The sequence below is a fragment of the Ambystoma mexicanum genome, chromosome 5p, assembly GCF_040938575.1.
Source record: "Ambystoma mexicanum isolate Mex_15411 chromosome 5p, UKY_AmexF1_1, whole genome shotgun sequence".
Lineage (NCBI taxonomy): Eukaryota > Metazoa > Chordata > Amphibia > Caudata > Ambystomatidae > Ambystoma > Ambystoma mexicanum.
In genome coordinates, this window is record NC_090930.1 from 715,915,699 (window position 1) to 715,936,345 (window position 20,647).

Consider the following 20,647-nt stretch of genomic DNA (forward strand, 5'->3'; position numbering starts at 1 on the left):
TTTTCCAGGAAAAGAGTCTACGGGCAACGATTCCTTGTTGCTCTTTTCAGGTGAACTCAAGCCTCAGGGCTTTGAGGTAGGGGCACTGCCTACAGACAGCAGGAAAGGGCTTGTGCGAAGCTGCTGCCGCATTTAGGTAAGAAGAGTAAAAACCTGTACCAGGAGTGGGGCTCGAACCCACGCGGACACTTGTCCATTGGATCTTAAGTCCAACGCCTTAACCACTCGGCCATCCTGGTGAGCTGCTGCAAAGGGCTTCGAATTGAATCTTTGCTGTTTCAGCAGCAGGCGAACAAGTGGAAAACCAGCCCAGAGTGCCCCCTGCAGGAGGTTGGATGGAATTGGCTTGCGAGCGGCAAACGTCTCTCACTTAACAGCATTACAATAGCCTCCAGCTGACTGCAAGTACGGTTGCGGAAACCTCCCGGGTGCTGCAGTCGTTTCCCCGGTGGCCTAGTGGTGAGGATTTGGTGCTTTCACTGCCACGGGCCTGGCTTCGAGTCCCCGACCAGAGTGTGTGCTTTGAGTAAAGGTGGTCTAGGGCAGTCCAGAGGCAGGCTGAGCCTCGAAGGCTGGTGCAGGCCTTGGTGTGCGAGCCCGAAAAAAGGGCAGCTCCTATGTCATCCCTTCTTGCCCTCCGGCACTTGCTGTACAAGCAAAGCCCCCTTTGAACTCTGCATGGTAACCCTGCTGTGTCTCGCAGGCAATCATGGCCTGCCGCCTTTTAATAAACGTGCTCTCCCACGAAGCAGTTCTCCTAAGGAGGGTTAGTTGTGAGTGTGCATCTTCAGCGGCAGCCTCTAGGGGGAGCTTCAGCACTGACCCACAAAAGCTCATAGCGAGGAAGGCTGTCCTTTCAGGAGAGCAAGACAGGAATATCAGCGCTTGGAAGTGAAAGCGCAAACGTTCCCAAAGTGATGCTGTCTTCAATCTCTAAGCTCCCCTTTTCGCAGACCATCACAAGTGTTTTTGTTTTCTTTCTTTCTTTCTTTCTTTATTTCTTTATTTATTTATTTATTAGCAGAAACGGCCCCCGAAGACCTGCAGGCACTGGTGCCCATTGTAGCAGAGGCCCTCAGCCTTTGGACTCGGACGCCACCATCTGAGCGACACGCAACGGGGTGCACCCACCGTCCCTGGTGGTCTAGTGGTTAGGATTCGGCGCTCTCACCGCCGCGGCCCGGGTTCGATTCCCGGTCAGGGAAGGAGCTCTTTTAACAACTGACATTTTTATTTACAGCAATGCAGTTAACTGGCGACCGGAAATCTTGCTCCCAGATGCAGATTTGCGTGCACAAAATGGAGGAAGTGCCCTCAGCGCGACGCAAAACGTGTTTATGGCAGAGTCCCATTCATTCTCCTGTCGCTGCGGAAAGACTGCCCTTGACGCAAAAAAGGCAGCTTCCTTTTTCACCGCTGGAGAGAACCTATCTGCTCGGCCCTCCCCCTCTCTTCCCAGTCCCCCAATGGACTGGCCTTTGAGGCACCTGCAGGCATTGTGCACTCGGACACCACTGCCCGGCCTTCCCGAGCTGTCCAGCGGTCTCCCTGGTGGTCTAGTGGCCGCGGCCCGGGTTCGATTCCCGGTCAGGGAAGAGAGGCTTTTACTGAATGACATTTTTACAGAAATTCAAACAACTGCGTCTCAAAAAATATTTCTTTCAAATGTAGCTTCACTCACAGGCAATAGCGGCGTGGCTCCCCTGGCGGTAACTCCAAGCATCTTTTCAGCATGGTCCCTTACCGGAAGCTGTCGCCGCTAGAAGTGGGCCTGTGCCCCAAAAAGGAAGCTTTCTTTCTTCCAAAGCTGTAGAGAAAATATTAGTCCTGTCGCCCTGCCAAAGCCGAGCTCGCCCACCATCCCTAGCCTCATCAGACCAAGACCTTGCCCGGGACCCTGGGGCAGAGGGCTGCAGAAATGGTTGCGTACCGGTTTGGAGGAGAAAAGCAGGGGAGGGAGGGGTCGTAGCTGCTTGATTTGCATACAGAGCTGTGGTCTGCTGGGAAAGTGCAGCCTTTGGAGCTTGGCAAAGGCTTTGCAAGGGGCCCGAGCATTGCCCTCGCCCCGTTTGTTGACAGGTTCTCCTTCTATGGGCTGAAGGGCCCTGTAGCCTGATTTGAGGTTGGACGCTCTATTATTCACAGGGGTGTACCGGGCCTAGACGGTGACTGGCTGACCCGTCAGGGCATCGCCCGTTTGGAAGCCCGTTTCGGAAGCGGAGGCGGGAATCCCTGCCCAATTTTCTTTTGGGGTGGTAGGGCTGTTGGCGGGGTTGCACAAGCTCTGCCAACTTTGGCGGCTTAAGCTTGGGATGCGAGGGACATGGTACAAAAATGCAAAGGTTTTCCAGGAAAAGAGTCTACGGGCAACGATTCCTTGTTGCTCTTTTCAGGTGAACTCAAGCCTCAGGGCTTTGAGGTAGGGGCACTGCCTACAGACAGCAGGAAAGGGCTTGTGCGAAGCTGCTGCCGCATTTAGGTAAGAAGAGTAAAAACCTGTACCAGGAGTGGGGCTCGAACCCACGCGGACACTTGTCCATTGGATCTTAAGTCCAACGCCTTAACCACTCGGCCATCCTGGTGAGCTGCTGCAAAGGGCTTCGAATTGAATCTTTGCTGTTTCAGCAGCAGGCGAACAAGTGGAAAACCAGTCCAGAGTGCCCCCTGCAGGAGGTTGGATGGAATTGGCTTGCGAGCGGCAAACGTCTCTCACTTAACAGCATTACAATAGCCTCCAGCTGACTGCAAGTACGGTTGCGGAAACCTCCCGGGTGCTGCAGTCGTTTCCCCGGTGGCCTAGTGGTGAGGATTTGGTGCTTTCACTGCCACGGGCCTGGCTTCGAGTCCCCGACCAGAGTGTGTGCTTTGAGTAAAGGTGGTCTAGGGCAGTCCAGAGGCAGGCTGAGCCTCGAAGGCTGGTGCAGGCCTTGGTGTGCGAGCCCGAAAAAAGGGCAGCTCCTATGTCATCCCTTCTTGCCCTCCGGCACTTGCTGTACAAGCAAAGCCCCCTTTGAACTCTGCATGGTAACCCTGCTGTGTCTCGCAGGCAATCATGGCCTGCCGCCTTTTAATAAACGTGCTCTCCCACGAAGCAGTTCTCCTAAGGAGGGTTAGTTGTGAGTGTGCATCTTCAGCGGCAGCCTCTAGGGGGAGCTTCAGCACTGACCCACAAAAGCTCATAGCGAGGAAGGCTGTCCTTTCAGGAGAGCAAGACAGGAATATCAGCGCTTGGAAGTGAAAGCGCAAACGTTCCCAAAGTGATGCTGTCTTCAATCTCTAAGCTCCCCTTTTCGCAGACCATCACAAGTGTTTTTGTTTTCTTTCTTTCTTTCTTTCTTTATTTCTTTATTTATTAGCAGAAACGGCCCCCGAAGACCTGCAGGCACTGGTGCCCATTGTAGCAGAGGCCCTCAGCCTTTGGACTCGGACGCCACCATCTGAGCGACACGCAACGGGGTGCACCCACCGTCCCTGGTGGTCTAGTGGTTAGGATTCAGCGCTCTCACCGCCGCGGCCCGGGTTCGATTCCCGGTCAGGGAAGGAGCTCTTTTAACAACTGACATTTTTATTTACAGCAATGCAGTTAACTGGCGACCGGAAATCTTGCTCCCAGATGCAGATTTGCGTGCACAAAATGGAGGAAGTGCCCTCAGCGCGACGCAAAACGTGTTTATGGCAGAGTCCCATTCATTCTCCTGTCGCTGCGGAAAGACTGCCCTTGACGCAAAAAAGGCAGCTTCCTTTTTCACCGCTGGAGAGAACCTATCTGCTCGGCCCTCCCCCTCTCTTCCCAGTCCCCCAATGGACTGGCCTTTGAGGCACCTGCAGGCATTGTGCACTCGGACACCACTGCCCGGCCTTCCCGAGTTGTCCAGCGGTCTCCCTGGTGGTCTAGTGGTTAGGATTCGGCGCTCTCACCTCCGCGGCCCGGGTTCGATTCCCGGTCAGGGAAGAGAGGCTTTTACTGAATGACATTTTTACAGAAATTCAAACAACTGCGTCTCAAAAAATATTTCTTTCAAATGTAGCTTCACTCACAGGCAATAGCGGCGTGGCTCCCCTGGCGGTAACTCCAAGCATCTTTTCAGCATGGTCCCTTACCGGAAGCTGTCGCCGCTAGAAGTGGGCCTGTGCCCCAAAAAGGAAGCTTTCTTTCTTCCAAAGCTGTAGAGAAAATATTAGTCCTGTCGCCCTGCCAAAGCCGAGCTCGCCCACCATCCCTAGCCTCATCAGACCAAGACCTTGCCCGGGACCCTGGGGCAGAGGGCTGCAGAAATGGTTGCGTACCGGTTTGGAGGAGAAAAGCAGGGGAGGGAGGGGTCGTAGCTGCTTGATTTGCATACAGAGCTGTGGTCTGCTGGGAAAGTGCAGCCTTTGGAGCTTGGCAAAGGCTTCGCAAGGGGCCCGAGCATTGCCCTCGCCCCGTTTGTTGACAGGTTCTCCTTCTATGGGCTGAAGGGCCCTGTAGCCTGATTTGAGGTTGGACGCTCTATTATTCACAGGGGTGTACCGGGCCTAGACGGTGACTGGCTGACCCGTCAGGGCATCGCCCGTTTGGAAGCCCGTTTCGGAAGCGGAGGCGGGAATCCCTGCCCAATTTTCTTTTGGGGTGGTAGGGCTGTTGGCGGGGTTGCACAAGCTCTGCCAACTTTGGCGGCTTAAGCTTGGGATGCGAGGGACATGGTACAAAAATGCAAAGGTTTTCCAGGAAAAGAGTCTACGGGCAACGATTCCTTGTTGCTCTTTTCAGGTGAACTCAAGCCTCAGGGCTTTGAGGTAGGGGCACTGCCTACAGACAGCAGGAAAGGGCTTGTGCGAAGCTGCTGCCGCATTTAGGTAAGAAGAGTAAAAACCTGTACCAGGAGTGGGGCTCGAACCCACGCGGACACTTGTCCATTGGATCTTAAGTCCAACGCCTTAACCACTCGGCCATCCTGGTGAGCTGCTGCAAAGGGCTTCGAATTGAATCTTTGCTGTTTCAGCAGCAGGCGAACAAGTGGAAAACCAGCCCAGAGTGCCCCCTGCAGGAGGTTGGATGGAATTGGCTTGCGAGCGGCAAACGTCTCTCACTTAACAGCATTACAATAGCCTCCAGCTGACTGCAAGTACGGTTGCGGAAACCTCCCGGGTGCTGCAGTCGTTTCCCCGGTGGCCTAGTGGTGAGGATTTGGTGCTTTCACTGCCACGGGCCTGGCTTCGAGTCCCCGACCAGAGTGTGTGCTTTGAGTAAAGGTGGTCTAGGGCAGTCCAGAGGCAGGCTGAGCCTCGAAGGCTGGTGCAGGCCTTGGTGTGCGAGCCCGAAAAAAGGGCAGCTCCTATGTCATCCCTTCTTGCCCTCCGGCACTTGCTGTACAAGCAAAGCCCCCTTTGAACTCTGCATGGTAACCCTGCTGTGTCTCGCAGGCAATCATGGCCTGCCGCCTTTTAATAAACGTGCTCTCCCACGAAGCAGTTCTCCTAAGGAGGGTTAGTTGTGAGTGTGCATCTTCAGCGGCAGCCTCTAGGGGGAGCTTCAGCACTGACCCACAAAAGCTCATAGCGAGGAAGGCTGTCCTTTCAGGAGAGCAAGACAGGAATATCAGCGCTTGGAAGTGAAAGCGCAAACGTTCCCAAAGTGATGCTGTCTTCAATCTCTAAGCTCCCCTTTTCGCAGACCATCACAAGTGTTTTTGTTTTCTTTCTTTCTTTCTTTCTTTATTTCTTTATTTATTTATTTATTAGCAGAAACGGCCCCCGAAGACCTGCAGGCACTGGTGCCCATTGTAGCAGAGGCCCTCAGCCTTTGGACTCGGACGCCACCATCTGAGCGACACGCAACGGGGTGCACCCACCGTCCCTGGTGGTCTAGTGGTTAGGATTCGGCGCTCTCACCGCCGCGGCCCGGGTTCGATTCCCGGTCAGGGAAGGAGCTCTTTTAACAACTGACATTTTTATTTACAGCAATGCAGTTAACTGGCGACCGGAAATCTTGCTCCCAGATGCAGATTTGCGTGCACAAAATGGAGGAAGTGCCCTCAGCGCGACGCAAAACGTGTTTATGGCAGAGTCCCATTCATTCTCCTGTCGCTGCGGAAAGACTGCCCTTGACGCAAAAAAGGCAGCTTCCTTTTTCACCGCTGGAGAGAACCTATCTGCTCGGCCCTCCCCCTCTCTTCCCAGTCCCCCAATGGACTGGCCTTTGAGGCACCTGCAGGCATTGTGCACTCGGACACCACTGCCCGGCCTTCCCGAGCTGTCCAGCAGTCTCCCTGGTGGTCTAGTGGTTAGGATTCGGCGCTCTCACCGCCGCGGCCCGGGTTCGATTCCCGGTCAGGGAAGAGAGGCTTTTACTGAATGACATTTTTACAGAAATTCAAACAACTGCGTCTCAAAAAATATTTCTTTCAAATGTAGCTTCACTCACAGGCAATAGCGGCGTGGCTCCCCTGGCGGTAACTCCAAGCATCTTTTCAGCATGGTCCCTTACCGGAAGCTGTCGCCGCTAGAAGTGGGCCTGTGCCCCAAAAAGGAAGCTTTCTTTCTTCCAAAGCTGTAGAGAAAATATTAGTCCTGTCGCCCTGCCAAAGCCGAGCTCGCCCACCATCCCTAGCCTCATCAGACCAAGACCTTGCCCGGGACCCTGGGGCAGAGGGCTGCAGAAATGGTTGCGTACCGGTTTGGAGGAGAAAAGCAGGGGAGGGAGGGGTCGTAGCTGCTTGATTTGCATACAGAGCTGTGGTCTGCTGGGAAAGTGCAGCCTTTGGAGCTTGGCAAAGGCTTCGCAAGGGGCCCGAGCATTGCCCTCGCCCCGTTTGTTGACAGGTTCTCCTTCTATGGGCTGAAGGGCCCTGTAGCCTGATTTGAGGTTGGACGCTCTATTATTCACAGGGGTGTACCGGGCCTAGACGGTGACTGGCTGACCCGTCAGGGCATCGCCCGTTTGGAAGCCCGTTTCGGAAGCGGAGGCGGGAATCCCTGCCCAATTTTCTTTTGGGGTGGTAGGGCTGTTGGCGGGGTTGCACAAGCTCTGCCAACTTTGGCGGCTTAAGCTTGGGATGCGAGGGACATGGTACAAAAATGCAAAGGTTTTCCAGGAAAAGAGTCTACGGGCAACGATTCCTTGTTGCTCTTTTCAGGTGAACTCAAGCCTCAGGGCTTTGAGGTAGGGGCACTGCCTACAGACAGCAGGAAAGGGCTTGTGCGAAGCTGCTGCCGCATTTAGGTAAGAAGAGTAAAAACCTGTACCAGGAGTGGGGCTCGAACCCACGCGGACACTTGTCCATTGGATCTTAAGTCCAACGCCTTAACCACTCGGCCATCCTGGTGAGCTGCTGCAAAGGGCTTCGAATTGAATCTTTGCTGTTTCAGCAGCAGGCGAACAAGTGGAAAACCAGCCCAGAGTGCCCCCTGCAGGAGGTTGGATGGAATTGGCTTGCGAGCGGCAAACGTCTCTCACTTAACAGCATTACAATAGCCTCCAGCTGACTGCAAGTACGGTTGCGGAAACCTCCCGGGTGCTGCAGTCGTTTCCCCGGTGGCCTAGTGGTGAGGATTTGGTGCTTTCACTGCCACGGGCCTGGCTTCGAGTCCCCGACCAGAGTGTGTGCTTTGAGTAAAGGTGGTCTAGGGCAGTCCAGAGGCAGGCTGAGCCTCGAAGGCTGGTGCAGGCCTTGGTGTGCGAGCCCGAAAAAAGGGCAGCTCCTATGTCATCCCTTCTTGCCCTCCGGCACTTGCTGTACAAGCAAAGCCCCCTTTGAACTCTGCATGGTAACCCTGCTGTGTCTCGCAGGCAATCATGGCCTGCCGCCTTTTAATAAACGTGCTCTCCCACGAAGCAGTTCTCCTAAGGAGGGTTAGTTGTGAGTGTGCATCTTCAGCGGCAGCCTCTAGGGGGAGCTTCAGCACTGACCCACAAAAGCTCATAGCGAGGAAGGCTGTCCTTTCAGGAGAGCAAGACAGGAATATCAGCGCTTGGAAGTGAAAGCGCAAACGTTCCCAAAGTGATGCTGTCTTCAATCTCTAAGCTCCCCTTTTCGCAGACCATCACAAGTGTTTTTGTTTTCTTTCTTTCTTTCTTTCTTTATTTCTTTATTTATTTATTTATTAGCAGAAACGGCCCCCGAAGACCTGCAGGCACTGGTGCCCATTGTAGCAGAGGCCCTCAGCCTTTGGACTCGGACGCCACCATCTGAGCGACACGCAACGGGGTGCACCCACCGTCCCTGGTGGTCTAGTGGTTAGGATTCGGCGCTCTCACCGCCGCGGCCCGGGTTCGATTCCCGGTCAGGGAAGGAGCTCTTTTAACAACTGACATTTTTATTTACAGCAATGCAGTTAACTGGCGACCGGAAATCTTGCTCCCAGATGCAGATTTGCGTGCACAAAATGGAGGAAGTGCCCTCAGCGCGACGCAAAACGTGTTTATGGCAGAGTCCCATTCATTCTCCTGTCGCTGCGGAAAGACTGCCCTTGACGCAAAAAAGGCAGCTTCCTTTTTCACCGCTGGAGAGAACCTATCTGCTCGGCCCTCCCCCTCTCTTCCCAGTCCCCCAATGGACTGGCCTTTGAGGCACCTGCAGGCATTGTGCACTCGGACACCACTGCCCGGCCTTCCCGAGCTGTCCAGCGGTCTCCCTGGTGGTCTAGTGGCCGCGGCCCGGGTTCGATTCCCGGTCAGGGAAGAGAGGCTTTTACTGAATGACATTTTTACAGAAATTCAAACAACTGCGTCTCAAAAAATATTTCTTTCAAATGTAGCTTCACTCACAGGCAATAGCGGCGTGGCTCCCCTGGCGGTAACTCCAAGCATCTTTTCAGCATGGTCCCTTACCGGAAGCTGTCGCCGCTAGAAGTGGGCCTGTGCCCCAAAAAGGAAGCTTTCTTTCTTCCAAAGCTGTAGAGAAAATATTAGTCCTGTCGCCCTGCCAAAGCCGAGCTCGCCCACCATCCCTAGCCTCATCAGACCAAGACCTTGCCCGGGACCCTGGGGCAGAGGGCTGCAGAAATGGTTGCGTACCGGTTTGGAGGAGAAAAGCAGGGGAGGGAGGGGTCGTAGCTGCTTGATTTGCATACAGAGCTGTGGTCTGCTGGGAAAGTGCAGCCTTTGGAGCTTGGCAAAGGCTTTGCAAGGGGCCCGAGCATTGCCCTCGCCCCGTTTGTTGACAGGTTCTCCTTCTATGGGCTGAAGGGCCCTGTAGCCTGATTTGAGGTTGGACGCTCTATTATTCACAGGGGTGTACCGGGCCTAGACGGTGACTGGCTGACCCGTCAGGGCATCGCCCGTTTGGAAGCCCGTTTCGGAAGCGGAGGCGGGAATCCCTGCCCAATTTTCTTTTGGGGTGGTAGGGCTGTTGGCGGGGTTGCACAAGCTCTGCCAACTTTGGCGGCTTAAGCTTGGGATGCGAGGGACATGGTACAAAAATGCAAAGGTTTTCCAGGAAAAGAGTCTACGGGCAACGATTCCTTGTTGCTCTTTTCAGGTGAACTCAAGCCTCAGGGCTTTGAGGTAGGGGCACTGCCTACAGACAGCAGGAAAGGGCTTGTGCGAAGCTGCTGCCGCATTTAGGTAAGAAGAGTAAAAACCTGTACCAGGAGTGGGGCTCGAACCCACGCGGACACTTGTCCATTGGATCTTAAGTCCAACGCCTTAACCACTCGGCCATCCTGGTGAGCTGCTGCAAAGGGCTTCGAATTGAATCTTTGCTGTTTCAGCAGCAGGCGAACAAGTGGAAAACCAGCCCAGAGTGCCCCCTGCAGGAGGTTGGATGGAATTGGCTTGCGAGCGGCAAACGTCTCTCACTTAACAGCATTACAATAGCCTCCAGCTGACTGCAAGTACGGTTGCGGAAACCTCCCGGGTGCTGCAGTCGTTTCCCCGGTGGCCTAGTGGTGAGGATTTGGTGCTTTCACTGCCACGGGCCTGGCTTCGAGTCCCCGACCAGAGTGTGTGCTTTGAGTAAAGGTGGTCTAGGGCAGTCCAGAGGCAGGCTGAGCCTCGAAGGCTGGTGCAGGCCTTGGTGTGCGAGCCCGAAAAAAGGGCAGCTCCTATGTCATCCCTTCTTGCCCTCCGGCACTTGCTGTACAAGCAAAGCCCCCTTTGAACTCTGCATGGTAACCCTGCTGTGTCTCGCAGGCAATCATGGCCTGCCGCCTTTTAATAAACGTGCTCTCCCACGAAGCAGTTCTCCTAAGGAGGGTTAGTTGTGAGTGTGCATCTTCAGCGGCAGCCTCTAGGGGGAGCTTCAGCACTGACCCACAAAAGCTCATAGCGAGGAAGGCTGTCCTTTCAGGAGAGCAAGACAGGAATATCAGCGCTTGGAAGTGAAAGCGCAAACGTTCCCAAAGTGATGCTGTCTTCAATCTCTAAGCTCCCCTTTTCGCAGACCATCACAAGTGTTTTTGTTTTCTTTCTTTCTTTCTTTCTTTATTTCTTTATTTATTTATTTATTAGCAGAAACGGCCCCCGAAGACCTGCAGGCACTGGTGCCCATTGTAGCAGAGGCCCTCAGCCTTTGGACTCGGACGCCACCATCTGAGCGACACGCAACGGGGTGCACCCACCGTCCCTGGTGGTCTAGTGGTTAGGATTCGGCGCTCTCACCGCCGCGGCCCGGGTTCGATTCCCGGTCAGGGAAGGAGCTCTTTTAACAACTGACATTTTTATTTACAGCAATGCAGTTAACTGGCGACCGGAAATCTTGCTCCCAGATGCAGATTTGCGTGCACAAAATGGAGGAAGTGCCCTCAGCGCGACGCAAAACGTGTTTATGGCAGAGTCCCATTCATTCTCCTGTCGCTGCGGAAAGACTGCCCTTGACGCAAAAAAGGCAGCTTCCTTTTTCACCGCTGGAGAGAACCTATCTGCTCGGCCCTCCCCCTCTCTTCCCAGTCCCCCAATGGACTGGCCTTTGAGGCACCTGCAGGCATTGTGCACTCGGACACCACTGCCCGGCCTTCCCGAGCTGTCCAGCGGTCTCCCTGGTGGTCTAGTGGTTAGGATTCGGCGCTCTCACCGCCGCGGCCCGGGTTCGATTCCCGGTCAGGGAAGAGAGGCTTTTACTGAATGACATTTTTACAGAAATTCAAACAACTGCGTCTCAAAAAATATTTCTTTCAAATGTAGCTTCACTCACAGGCAATAGCGGCGTGGCTCCCCTGGCGGTAACTCCAAGCATCTTTTCAGCATGGTCCCTTACCGGAAGCTGTCGCCGCTAGAAGTGGGCCTGTGCCCCAAAAAGGAAGCTTTCTTTCTTCCAAAGCTGTAGAGAAAATATTAGTCCTGTCGCCCTGCCAAAGCCGAGCTCGCCCACCATCCCTAGCCTCATCAGACCAAGACCTTGCCCGGGACCCTGGGGCAGAGGGCTGCAGAAATGGTTGCGTACCGGTTTGGAGGAGAAAAGCAGGGGAGGGAGGGGTCGTAGCTGCTTGATTTGCATACAGAGCTGTGGTCTGCTGGGAAAGTGCAGCCTTTGGAGCTTGGCAAAGGCTTCGCAAGGGGCCCGAGCATTGCCCTCGCCCCGTTTGTTGACAGGTTCTCCTTCTATGGGCTGAAGGGCCCTGTAGCCTGATTTGAGGTTGGACGCTCTATTATTCACAGGGGTGTACCGGGCCTAGACGGTGACTGGCTGACCCGTCAGGGCATCGCCCGTTTGGAAGCCCGTTTCGGAAGCGGAGGCGGGAATCCCTGCCCAATTTTCTTTTGGGGTGGTAGGGCTGTTGGCGGGGTTGCACAAGCTCTGCCAACTTTGGCGGCTTAAGCTTGGGATGCGAGGGACATGGTACAAAAATGCAAAGGTTTTCCAGGAAAAGAGTCTACGGGCAACGATTCCTTGTTGCTCTTTTCAGGTGAACTCAAGCCTCAGGGCTTTGAGGTAGGGGCACTGCCTACAGACAGCAGGAAAGGGCTTGTGCGAAGCTGCTGCCGCATTTAGGTAAGAAGAGTAAAAACCTGTACCAGGAGTGGGGCTCGAACCCACGCGGACACTTGTCCATTGGATCTTAAGTCCAACGCCTTAACCACTCGGCCATCCTGGTGAGCTGCTGCAAAGGGCTTCGAATTGAATCTTTGCTGTTTCAGCAGCAGGCGAACAAGTGGAAAACCAGCCCAGAGTGCCCCCTGCAGGAGGTTGGATGGAATTGGCTTGCGAGCGGCAAACGTCTCTCACTTAACAGCATTACAATAGCCTCCAGCTGACTGCAAGTACGGTTGCGGAAACCTCCCGGGTGCTGCAGTCGTTTCCCCGGTGGCCTAGTGGTGAGGATTTGGTGCTTTCACTGCCACGGGCCTGGCTTCGAGTCCCCGACCAGAGTGTGTGCTTTGAGTAAAGGTGGTCTAGGGCAGTCCAGAGGCAGGCTGAGCCTCGAAGGCTGGTGCAGGCCTTGGTGTGCGAGCCCGAAAAAAGGGCAGCTCCTATGTCATCCCTTCTTGCCCTCCGGCACTTGCTGTACAAGCAAAGCCCCCTTTGAACTCTGCATGGTAACCCTGCTGTGTCTCGCAGGCAATCATGGCCTGCCGCCTTTTAATAAACGTGCTCTCCCACGAAGCAGTTCTCCTAAGGAGGGTTAGTTGTGAGTGTGCATCTTCAGCGGCAGCCTCTAGGGGGAGCTTCAGCACTGACCCACAAAAGCTCATAGCGAGGAAGGCTGTCCTTTCAGGAGAGCAAGACAGGAATATCAGCGCTTGGAAGTGAAAGCGCAAACGTTCCCAAAGTGATGCTGTCTTCAATCTCTAAGCTCCCCTTTTCGCAGACCATCACAAGTGTTTTTGTTTTCTTTCTTTCTTTCTTTCTTTATTTCTTTATTTATTTATTTATTAGCAGAAACGGCCCCCGAAGACCTGCAGGCACTGGTGCCCATTGTAGCAGAGGCCCTCAGCCTTTGGACTCGGACGCCACCATCTGAGCGACACGCAACGGGGTGCACCCACCGTCCCTGGTGGTCTAGTGGTTAGGATTCGGCGCTCTCACCGCCGCGGCCCGGGTTCGATTCCCGGTCAGGGAAGGAGCTCTTTTAACAACTGACATTTTTATTTACAGCAATGCAGTTAACTGGCGACCGGAAATCTTGCTCCCAGATGCAGATTTGCGTGCACAAAATGGAGGAAGTGCCCTCAGCGCGACGCAAAACGTGTTTATGGCAGAGTCCCATTCATTCTCCTGTCGCTGCGGAAAGACTGCCCTTGACGCAAAAAAGGCAGCTTCCTTTTTCACCGCTGGAGAGAACCTATCTGCTCGGCCCTCCCCCTCTCTTCCCAGTCCCCCAATGGACTGGCCTTTGAGGCACCTGCAGGCATTGTGCACTCGGACACCACTGCCCGGCCTTCCCGAGCTGTCCAGCGGTCTCCCTGGTGGTCTAGTGGCCGCGGCCCGGGTTCGATTCCCGGTCAGGGAAGAGAGGCTTTTACTGAATGACATTTTTACAGAAATTCAAACAACTGCGTCTCAAAAAATATTTCTTTCAAATGTAGCTTCACTCACAGGCAATAGCGGCGTGGCTCCCCTGGCGGTAACTCCAAGCATCTTTTCAGCATGGTCCCTTACCGGAAGCTGTCGCCGCTAGAAGTGGGCCTGTGCCCCAAAAAGGAAGCTTTCTTTCTTCCAAAGCTGTAGAGAAAATATTAGTCCTGTCGCCCTGCCAAAGCCGAGCTCGCCCACCATCCCTAGCCTCATCAGACCAAGACCTTGCCCGGGACCCTGGGGCAGAGGGCTGCAGAAATGGTTGCGTACCGGTTTGGAGGAGAAAAGCAGGGGAGGGAGGGGTCGTAGCTGCTTGATTTGCATACAGAGCTGTGGTCTGCTGGGAAAGTGCAGCCTTTGGAGCTTGGCAAAGGCTTCGCAAGGGGCCCGAGCATTGCCCTCGCCCCGTTTGTTGACAGGTTCTCCTTCTATGGGCTGAAGGGCCCTGTAGCCTGATTTGAGGTTGGACGCTCTATTATTCACAGGGGTGTACCGGGCCTAGACGGTGACTGGCTGACCCGTCAGGGCATCGCCCGTTTGGAAGCCCGTTTCGGAAGCGGAGGCGGGAATCCCTGCCCAATTTTCTTTTGGGGTGGTAGGGCTGTTGGCGGGGTTGCACAAGCTCTGCCAACTTTGGCGGCTTAAGCTTGGGATGCGAGGGACATGGTACAAAAATGCAAAGGTTTTCCAGGAAAAGAGTCTACGGGCAACGATTCCTTGTTGCTCTTTTCAGGTGAACTCAAGCCTCAGGGCTTTGAGGTAGGGGCACTGCCTACAGACAGCAGGAAAGGGCTTGTGCGAAGCTGCTGCCGCATTTAGGTAAGAAGAGTAAAAACCTGTACCAGGAGTGGGGCTCGAACCCACGCGGACACTTGTCCATTGGATCTTAAGTCCAACGCCTTAACCACTCGGCCATCCTGGTGAGCTGCTGCAAAGGGCTTCGAATTGAATCTTTGCTGTTTCAGCAGCAGGCGAACAAGTGGAAAACCAGCCCAGAGTGCCCCCTGCAGGAGGTTGGATGGAATTGGCTTGCGAGCGGCAAACGTCTCTCACTTAACAGCATTACAATAGCCTCCAGCTGACTGCAAGTACGGTTGCGGAAACCTCCCGGGTGCTGCAGTCGTTTCCCCGGTGGCCTAGTGGTGAGGATTTGGTGCTTTCACTGCCACGGGCCTGGCTTCGAGTCCCCGACCAGAGTGTGTGCTTTGAGTAAAGGTGGTCTAGGGCAGTCCAGAGGCAGGCTGAGCCTCGAAGGCTGGTGCAGGCCTTGGTGTGCGAGCCCGAAAAAAGGGCAGCTCCTATGTCATCCCTTCTTGCCCTCCGGCACTTGCTGTACAAGCAAAGCCCCCTTTGAACTCTGCATGGTAACCCTGCTGTGTCTCGCAGGCAATCATGGCCTGCCGCCTTTTAATAAACGTGCTCTCCCACGAAGCAGTTCTCCTAAGGAGGGTTAGTTGTGAGTGTGCATCTTCAGCGGCAGCCTCTAGGGGGAGCTTCAGCACTGACCCACAAAAGCTCATAGCGAGGAAGGCTGTCCTTTCAGGAGAGCAAGACAGGAATATCAGCGCTTGGAAGTGAAAGCGCAAACGTTCCCAAAGTGATGCTGTCTTCAATCTCTAAGCTCCCCTTTTCGCAGACCATCACAAGTGTTTTTGTTTTCTTTCTTTCTTTCTTTCTTTATTTCTTTATTTATTTATTTATTAGCAGAAACGGCCCCCGAAGACCTGCAGGCACTGGTGCCCATTGTAGCAGAGGCCCTCAGCCTTTGGACTCGGACGCCACCATCTGAGCGACACGCAACGGGGTGCACCCACCGTCCCTGGTGGTCTAGTGGTTAGGATTCGGCGCTCTCACCGCCGCGGCCCGGGTTCGATTCCCGGTCAGGGAAGGAGCTCTTTTAACAACTGACATTTTTATTTACAGCAATGCAGTTAACTGGCGACCGGAAATCTTGCTCCCAGATGCAGATTTGCGTGCACAAAATGGAGGAAGTGCCCTCAGCGCGACGCAAAACGTGTTTATGGCAGAGTCCCATTCATTCTCCTGTCGCTGCGGAAAGACTGCCCTTGACGCAAAAAAGGCAGCTTCCTTTTTCACCGCTGGAGAGAACCTATCTGCTCGGCCCTCCCCCTCTCTTCCCAGTCCCCCAATGGACTGGCCTTTGAGGCACCTGCAGGCATTGTGCACTCGGACACCACTGCCCGGCCTTCCCGAGCTGTCCAGCGGTCTCCCTGGTGGTCTAGTGGCCGCGGCCCGGGTTCGATTCCCGGTCAGGGAAGAGAGGCTTTTACTGAATGACATTTTTACAGAAATTCAAACAACTGCGTCTCAAAAAATATTTCTTTCAAATGTAGCTTCACTCACAGGCAATAGCGGCGTGGCTCCCCTGGCGGTAACTCCAAGCATCTTTTCAGCATGGTCCCTTACCGGAAGCTGTCGCCGCTAGAAGTGGGCCTGTGCCCCAAAAAGGAAGCTTTCTTTCTTCCAAAGCTGTAGAGAAAATATTAGTCCTGTCGCCCTGCCAAAGCCGAGCTCGCCCACCATCCCTAGCCTCATCAGACCAAGACCTTGCCCGGGACCCTGGGGCAGAGGGCTGCAGAAATGGTTGCGTACCGGTTTGGAGGAGAAAAGCAGGGGAGGGAGGGGTCGTAGCTGCTTGATTTGCATACAGAGCTGTGGTCTGCTGGGAAAGTGCAGCCTTTGGAGCTTGGCAAAGGCTTCGCAAGGGGCCCGAGCATTGCCCTCGCCCCGTTTGTTGACAGGTTCTCCTTCTATGGGCTGAAGGGCCCTGTAGCCTGATTTGAGGTTGGACGCTCTATTATTCACAGGGGTGTACCGGGCCTAGACGGTGACTGGCTGACCCGTCAGGGCATCGCCCGTTTGGAAGCCCGTTTCGGAAGCGGAGGCGGGAATCCCTGCCCAATTTTCTTTTGGGGTGGTAGGGCTGTTGGCGGGGTTGCACAAGCTCTGCCAACTTTGGCGGCTTAAGCTTGGGATGCGAGGGACATGGTACAAAAATGCAAAGGTTTTCCAGGAAAAGAGTCTACGGGCAACGATTCCTTGTTGCTCTTTTCAGGTGAACTCAAGCCTCAGGGCTTTGAGGTAGGGGCACTGCCTACAGACAGCAGGAAAGGGCTTGTGCGAAGCTGCTGCCGCATTTAGGTAAGAAGAGTAAAAACCTGTACCAGGAGTGGGGCTCGAACCCACGCGGACACTTGTCCATTGGATCTTAAGTCCAACGCCTTAACCACTCGGCCATCCTGGTGAGCTGCTGCAAAGGGCTTCGAATTGAATCTTTGCTGTTTCAGCAGCAGGCGAACAAGTGGAAAACCAGCCCAGAGTGCCCCCTGCAGGAGGTTGGATGGAATTGGCTTGCGAGCGGCAAACGTCTCTCACTTAACAGCATTACAATAGCCTCCAGCTGACTGCAAGTACGGTTGCGGAAACCTCCCGGGTGCTGCAGTCGTTTCCCCGGTGGCCTAGTGGTGAGGATTTGGTGCTTTCACTGCCACGGGCCTGGCTTCGAGTCCCCGACCAGAGTGTGTGCTTTGAGTAAAGGTGGTCTAGGGCAGTCCAGAGGCAGGCTGAGCCTCGAAGGCTGGTGCAGGCCTTGGTGTGCGAGCCCGAAAAAAGGGCAGCTCCTATGTCATCCCTTCTTGCCCTCCGGCACTTGCTGTACAAGCAAAGCCCCCTTTGAACTCTGCATGGTAACCCTGCTGTGTCTCGCAGGCAATCATGGCCTGCCGCCTTTTAATAAACGTGCTCTCCCACGAAGCAGTTCTCCTAAGGAGGGTTAGTTGTGAGTGTGCATCTTCAGCGGCAGCCTCTAGGGGGAGCTTCAGCACTGACCCACAAAAGCTCATAGCGAGGAAGGCTGTCCTTTCAGGAGAGCAAGACAGGAATATCAGCGCTTGGAAGTGAAAGCGCAAACGTTCCCAAAGTGATGCTGTCTTCAATCTCTAAGCTCCCCTTTTCGCAGACCATCACAAGTGTTTTTGTTTTCTTTCTTTCTTTCTTTCTTTATTTCTTTATTTATTTATTTATTAGCAGAAACGGCCCCCGAAGACCTGCAGGCACTGGTGCCCATTGTAGCAGAGGCCCTCAGCCTTTGGACTCGGACGCCACCATCTGAGCGACACGCAACGGGGTGCACCCACCGTCCCTGGTGGTCTAGTGGTTAGCGGCCCGGGTTCGATTCCCGGTCAGGGAAGGAGCTCTTTTAACAACTGACATTTTTATTTACAGCAATGCAGTTAACTGGCGACCGGAAATCTTGCTCCCAGATGCAGATTTGCGTGCACAAAATGGAGGAAGTGCCCTCAGCGCGACGCAAAACGTGTTTATGGCAGAGTCCCATTCATTCTCCTGTCGCTGCGGAAAGACTGCCCTTGACGCAAAAAAGGCAGCTTCCTTTTTCACCGCTGGAGAGAACCTATCTGCTCGGCCCTCCCCCTCTCTTCCCAGTCCCCCAATGGACTGGCCTTTGAGGCACCTGCAGGCATTGTGCACTCGGACACCACTGCCCGGCCTTCCCGAGCTGTCCAGCGGTCTCCCTGGTGGTCTAGTGGTTAGGATTCGGCGCTCTCACCGCCGCGGCCGGGGTTCGATTCCCGGTCAGGGAAGAGAGGCTTTTACTGAATGACATTTTTACAGAAATTCAAACAACTGCGTCTCAAAAAATATTTCTTTCAAATGTAGCTTCACTCACAGGCAATAGCGGCGTGGCTCCCCTGGCGGTAACTCCAAGCATCTTTTCAGCATGGTCCCTTACCGGAAGCTGTCGCCGCTAGAAGTGGGCCTGTGCCCCAAAAAGGAAGCTTTCTTTCTTCCAAAGCTGTAGAGAAAATATTAGTCCTGTCGCCCTGCCAAAGCCGAGCTCGCCCACCATCCCTAGCCTCATCAGACCAAGACCTTGCCCGGGACCCTGGGGCAGAGGGCTGCAGAAATGGTTGCGTACCGGTTTGGAGGAGAAAAGCAGGGGAGGGAGGGGTCGTAGCTGCTTGATTTGCATACAGAGCTGTGGTCTGCTGGGAAAGTGCAGCCTTTGGAGCTTGGCAAAGGCTTCGCAAGGGGCCCGAGCATTGCCCTCGCCCCGTTTGTTGACAGGTTCTCCTTCTATGGGCTGAAGGGCCCTGTAGCCTGATTTGAGGTTGGACGCTCTATTATTCACAGGGGTGTACCGGGCCTAGACGGTGACTGGCTGACCCGTCAGGGCATCGCCCGTTTGGAAGCCCGTTTCGGAAGCGGAGGCGGGAATCCCTGCCCAATTTTCTTTTGGGGTGGTAGGGCTGTTGGCGGGGTTGCACAAGCTCTGCCAACTTTGGCGGCTTAAGCTTGGGATGCGAGGGACATGGTACAAAAATGCAAAGGTTTTCCAGGAAAAGAGTCTACGGGCAACGATTCCTTGTTGCTCTTTTCAGGTGAACTCAAGCCTCAGGGCTTTGAGGTAGGGGCACTGCCTACAGAGAGCAGGAAAGGGCTTGTGCGAAGCTGCTGCCGCATTTAGGTAAGAAGAGTAAAAACCTGTACCAGGAGTGGGGCTCGAACCCACGCGGACACTTGTCCATTGGATCTTAAGTCCAACGCCTTAACCACTCGGCCATCCTGGTGAGCTGCTGCAAAGGGCTTCGAATTGAATCTTTGCTGTTTCAGCAGCAGGCGAACAAGTGGAAAACCAGCCCAGAGTGCCCCCTGCAGGAGGTTGGATGGAATTGGCTTGCGAGCGGCAAACGTCTCTCACTTAACAGCATTACAATAGCCTCCAGCTGACTGCAAGTACGGTTGCGGAAACCTCCCGGGTGCAGCAGTCGTTTCCCCGGTGGCCTAGTGGTGAGGATTTGGTGCTTTCACTGCCACGGGCCTGGCTTCGAGTCCCCGACCAGAGTGTGTGCTTTGAGTAAAGGTGGTCTAGGGCAGTCCAGAGGCAGGCTGAGCCTCGAAGGCTGGTGCAGGCCTTGGTGTGCGAGCCCGAAAAAAGGGCAGCTCCTATGTCATCCCTTCTTGCCCTCCGGCACTTGCTGTACAAGCAAAGCCCCCTTTGAACTCTGCATGGTAACCCTGCTGTGTCTCGCAGGCAATCATGGCCTGCCGCCTTTTAATAAACGTGCTCTCCCACGAAGCAGTTCTCCTAAGGAGGGTTAGTTGTGAGTGTGCATCTTCAGCGGCAGCCTCTAGGGGGAGCTTCAGCACTGACCCACAAAAGCTCATAGCGAGGAAGGCTGTCCTTTCAGGAGAGCAAGACAGGAATATCAGCGCTTGGAAGTGAAAGCGCAAACGTTCCCAAAGTGATGCTGTCTTCAATCTCTAAGCTCCCCTTTTCGCAGACCATCACAAGTGTTTTTGTTTTCTTTCTTTCTTTCTTTATTTCTTTATTTATTTATTTATTAGCAGAAACGGCCCCCGAAGACCTGCAGGCACTGGTGCCCATTGTAGCAGAGGCCCTCAGCCTTTGGACTCGGACGCCACCATCTGAGCGACACGCAACAGGGTGCACCCACCGTCCCTGGTGGTCTAGTGGTTAGGATTCGGCGCTCTCACCGCCGCGGCCCGGGTTCGATTCCCGGTCAGGGAAGGAGCTCTTTTAACAACTGACATTTTTATTTACAGCAATGCAGTTAACTGGCGACCGGAAATCTTGCTCCCAGATGCAGATTTGCGTGCACAAAATGGAGGAAGTGCCCTCAGCGCGACGCAAAACGTGTTTATGGCAGAGTCCCATTCATTCTCCTGTCGCTGCGGAAAGACTGCCCTTGACGCAAAAAAGGCAGCTTCCTTTTTCACCGCTGGAGAGAACCTATCTGCTCGGCCCTCCCCCTCTCTTCCCAGTCCCCCAATGGACTGGCCTTTGAGGCACCTGCAGGCATTGTGCACTCGGACACCACTGCCCGGCCTTCCCGAGCTGTCCAGCGGTCTCCCTGGTGGTCTAGTGGTTAGGATTCGGCGCCGCGGCCCGGGTTCGATTCCCGGTCAGGGAAGAGAGGCTTTTACTGAATGACATTTTTACAGAAATTCAAACAACTGCGTCTCAAAAAATATTTCTTTCAAATGTAGCTTCACTCACAGGCAATAGCGGCGTGGCTCCCCTGGCGGTAACTCCAAGCATCTTTTCAGCATGGTCCCTTACCGGAAGCTGTCGCCGCTAGAAGTGGGCCTGTGCCCCAAAAAGGAAGCTTTCTTTCTTCCAAAGCTGTAGAGAAAATATTAGTCCTGTCGCC

At 54.4% G+C, this 20,647-nt stretch overlaps 21 non-coding genes across 21 annotated transcripts; 12 read left to right on the top strand and 9 right to left on the bottom strand.

Moving 5' to 3' along the window:
• Positions 1–156: 156 nt before the first annotated feature.
• On the bottom strand, positions 157–239 carry TRNAL-UAA (transfer RNA leucine (anticodon UAA)). Its single transcript has one exon. It is a non-coding gene; the product is annotated as a tRNA-Leu (tRNA).
• An 894-nt stretch (positions 240–1,133) lies between these two features.
• On the top strand, positions 1,134–1,205 carry TRNAE-CUC (transfer RNA glutamic acid (anticodon CUC)). Its single transcript has one exon. It is a non-coding gene; the product is annotated as a tRNA-Glu (tRNA).
• Positions 1,206–2,499: 1,294 nt separating this feature from the next.
• TRNAL-UAA (transfer RNA leucine (anticodon UAA)) lies at positions 2,500–2,582 on the bottom strand. Its single transcript has one exon. It is a non-coding gene; the product is annotated as a tRNA-Leu (tRNA).
• An 886-nt stretch (positions 2,583–3,468) lies between these two features.
• On the top strand, positions 3,469–3,540 carry TRNAE-CUC (transfer RNA glutamic acid (anticodon CUC)). Its single transcript has one exon. It is a non-coding gene; the product is annotated as a tRNA-Glu (tRNA).
• A 340-nt stretch (positions 3,541–3,880) lies between these two features.
• On the top strand, positions 3,881–3,952 carry TRNAE-CUC (transfer RNA glutamic acid (anticodon CUC)). Its single transcript has one exon. It is a non-coding gene; the product is annotated as a tRNA-Glu (tRNA).
• A 904-nt stretch (positions 3,953–4,856) lies between these two features.
• Positions 4,857–4,939, bottom strand: TRNAL-UAA (transfer RNA leucine (anticodon UAA)). The gene has a single exon. It is a non-coding gene; the product is annotated as a tRNA-Leu (tRNA).
• An 894-nt stretch (positions 4,940–5,833) lies between these two features.
• TRNAE-CUC (transfer RNA glutamic acid (anticodon CUC)) lies at positions 5,834–5,905 on the top strand. Its single transcript has one exon. It is a non-coding gene; the product is annotated as a tRNA-Glu (tRNA).
• Positions 5,906–6,245: 340 nt separating this feature from the next.
• TRNAE-CUC (transfer RNA glutamic acid (anticodon CUC)) lies at positions 6,246–6,317 on the top strand. The gene has a single exon. It is a non-coding gene; the product is annotated as a tRNA-Glu (tRNA).
• Positions 6,318–7,221: 904 nt separating this feature from the next.
• TRNAL-UAA (transfer RNA leucine (anticodon UAA)) lies at positions 7,222–7,304 on the bottom strand. The gene has a single exon. It is a non-coding gene; the product is annotated as a tRNA-Leu (tRNA).
• Positions 7,305–8,198: 894 nt separating this feature from the next.
• On the top strand, positions 8,199–8,270 carry TRNAE-CUC (transfer RNA glutamic acid (anticodon CUC)). Its single transcript has one exon. It is a non-coding gene; the product is annotated as a tRNA-Glu (tRNA).
• A 1,294-nt stretch (positions 8,271–9,564) lies between these two features.
• TRNAL-UAA (transfer RNA leucine (anticodon UAA)) lies at positions 9,565–9,647 on the bottom strand. Its single transcript has one exon. It is a non-coding gene; the product is annotated as a tRNA-Leu (tRNA).
• Positions 9,648–10,541: 894 nt separating this feature from the next.
• On the top strand, positions 10,542–10,613 carry TRNAE-CUC (transfer RNA glutamic acid (anticodon CUC)). The gene has a single exon. It is a non-coding gene; the product is annotated as a tRNA-Glu (tRNA).
• A 340-nt stretch (positions 10,614–10,953) lies between these two features.
• On the top strand, positions 10,954–11,025 carry TRNAE-CUC (transfer RNA glutamic acid (anticodon CUC)). The gene has a single exon. It is a non-coding gene; the product is annotated as a tRNA-Glu (tRNA).
• A 904-nt stretch (positions 11,026–11,929) lies between these two features.
• On the bottom strand, positions 11,930–12,012 carry TRNAL-UAA (transfer RNA leucine (anticodon UAA)). The gene has a single exon. It is a non-coding gene; the product is annotated as a tRNA-Leu (tRNA).
• Positions 12,013–12,906: 894 nt separating this feature from the next.
• TRNAE-CUC (transfer RNA glutamic acid (anticodon CUC)) lies at positions 12,907–12,978 on the top strand. Its single transcript has one exon. It is a non-coding gene; the product is annotated as a tRNA-Glu (tRNA).
• Positions 12,979–14,272: 1,294 nt separating this feature from the next.
• On the bottom strand, positions 14,273–14,355 carry TRNAL-UAA (transfer RNA leucine (anticodon UAA)). The gene has a single exon. It is a non-coding gene; the product is annotated as a tRNA-Leu (tRNA).
• An 894-nt stretch (positions 14,356–15,249) lies between these two features.
• Positions 15,250–15,321, top strand: TRNAE-CUC (transfer RNA glutamic acid (anticodon CUC)). The gene has a single exon. It is a non-coding gene; the product is annotated as a tRNA-Glu (tRNA).
• Positions 15,322–16,615: 1,294 nt separating this feature from the next.
• TRNAL-UAA (transfer RNA leucine (anticodon UAA)) lies at positions 16,616–16,698 on the bottom strand. Its single transcript has one exon. It is a non-coding gene; the product is annotated as a tRNA-Leu (tRNA).
• Positions 16,699–17,983: 1,285 nt separating this feature from the next.
• TRNAE-CUC (transfer RNA glutamic acid (anticodon CUC)) lies at positions 17,984–18,055 on the top strand. Its single transcript has one exon. It is a non-coding gene; the product is annotated as a tRNA-Glu (tRNA).
• A 904-nt stretch (positions 18,056–18,959) lies between these two features.
• On the bottom strand, positions 18,960–19,042 carry TRNAL-UAA (transfer RNA leucine (anticodon UAA)). The gene has a single exon. It is a non-coding gene; the product is annotated as a tRNA-Leu (tRNA).
• Positions 19,043–19,932: 890 nt separating this feature from the next.
• On the top strand, positions 19,933–20,004 carry TRNAE-CUC (transfer RNA glutamic acid (anticodon CUC)). Its single transcript has one exon. It is a non-coding gene; the product is annotated as a tRNA-Glu (tRNA).
• Positions 20,005–20,647: the final 643 nt, after the last annotated feature.